General features: G+C 43.5%; 1 non-coding gene across 1 annotated transcript; it reads right to left on the bottom strand.

Annotated features, from left to right (window-relative positions):
• Nucleotides 1-251: 251 nt before the first annotated feature.
• On the bottom strand, nt 252-324 carry TRNAM-CAU (transfer RNA methionine (anticodon CAU)). Its single transcript has one exon. It is a non-coding gene; the product is annotated as a tRNA-Met (tRNA).
• Between the last annotated feature and the right edge of the window lie 1,275 nt (nt 325-1,599).

Here is a 1,599-nt window from a genome sequence, read left to right as displayed (position 1 = left end):
TTATATCGTAATTGCGCCCAATTTGTTTAAAATACATACATGATACAAGTAAAGAAATGTTTTAAATTAATATTATCGTGTTTTAAACTAGGTATTGTATTATATTGAGTTGAAAATTAAAGTTGTTTATTTCGTGAACTTCTGAATGTGGCACGGTCGTGTGTGCTAGAAGTCTTTAATAGATTGAAGTAATCACATTGATAAAAAAATGGTTCTCTTAATATTATTGACGAAAGTAAATGAAAAAAAAATGCCCCGGGTGAGGATTGAACTCACGACCTTAAGATTATGAGACTTACGCGCTGCCAACTGCGCCACCGAGGCGGTTGAGAGAGATGACAATAGGTTTGCTTGTTTGGTAGAATTAACTAGTATATTCTTAAAATACACTCGAGCCCGTGCGTAAGTTATTTTTGCAAAACAACTTTATGTTTGGAAATTAGTTGACGTGTATAATATTTCTTTGCTTTGTAACAATTTAATTTACGTAATATATTTACGCAAGACACATAACAATTAAAATCAGTATTGATTGTATATTATTGTACATAACACTTAGCCGATACTTACATTACATTAATTTTAAACTTAAATATTTATCTTTATATATGAATATATTTTTAAATTAGATTTACAGCTTATGCCCTGAGGAAAATTCTCTCAGGGCCTATGTCATCTTTGGGAATGCTGTGTGAAGGGTCTTTTTAGGATAGGAAGGAGAGAAAGTTCTGTATTAAGTATGAGGGGTGGGAATCGGGGGGTCGGTGGGTCCAGGAGGGACGGATGCACGAATCCATCCCTCCCACCGCAAGACGATGTTCCGAGAGAGTCCTGCTAGAGAGGTCAAACGGTCTTTCTCAACTAGTCTCTCTCGATCCAACCAGCTACGCAGTTGGCGGGCAGGCGCATCCGCCGCCAAGTCTCGGACAAACCTCACCCCTTGAACCCGGGCACCCCAAGTCATCAAACGTAGTGAACCACTTGGGGTGACCTATTCTGTGTGGGAGCACCGGCTGGATAATGCATTGATCCACTTGGCCCTCAAGCGGGGCCAACGGACTCCCCTGTTGGCTATTTCGGGCGCATATAGGACTGTGGCTAATGATGCATTACCGGTTCTGGCTGGTACACTGCCGATTGACTTGGAAATAAGGGAAGTTTTGACAAAAAAGGCATTGACAAGAGGTAAGGCCGCTGTCCACCTGGGAGTCGAACTGACACCCGGTGGAGCGGTGTCCCTTCCTGGCTTATTGAAAGCCATGCGAGAACGCTGAGTGTATGGCAAGAGCGATGGGATAGGTCGACGAAGGGTAGATTGACTTTCTCTTTCTTCCCTTCAGTTAAAAGCAGAATGGAAGGGGCGCACATAAAACTGGATCACTATATGACGCAATTGGTGTCCGGTCATGGGGAGCTCAGGGGGCGGCTACATAGTCTCGCCTTGTCTCCTCATCCGAACTGTTCATGTGGTGACACTAACCAGACAGCCGAGCACATTCTGTGGCACTGCGAGTTGATGAAGGATGCCCGAGAGGAAATGTTGGATGGCTTGAGAGGGATTACAAGACCGGCAAGGAATGCCGATCTCGTGTTGAACAG

Source organism: Hesperophylax consimilis, chromosome 12 (assembly GCF_061612785.1).
Source record: "Hesperophylax consimilis isolate HC1 chromosome 12, BYU_Hcon_1.0, whole genome shotgun sequence".
Lineage (NCBI taxonomy): Eukaryota > Metazoa > Arthropoda > Insecta > Trichoptera > Limnephilidae > Hesperophylax > Hesperophylax consimilis.
Note: the sequence above shows the minus strand (reverse complement) of the source record. Positions and strands in the feature narration are given on the sequence as shown.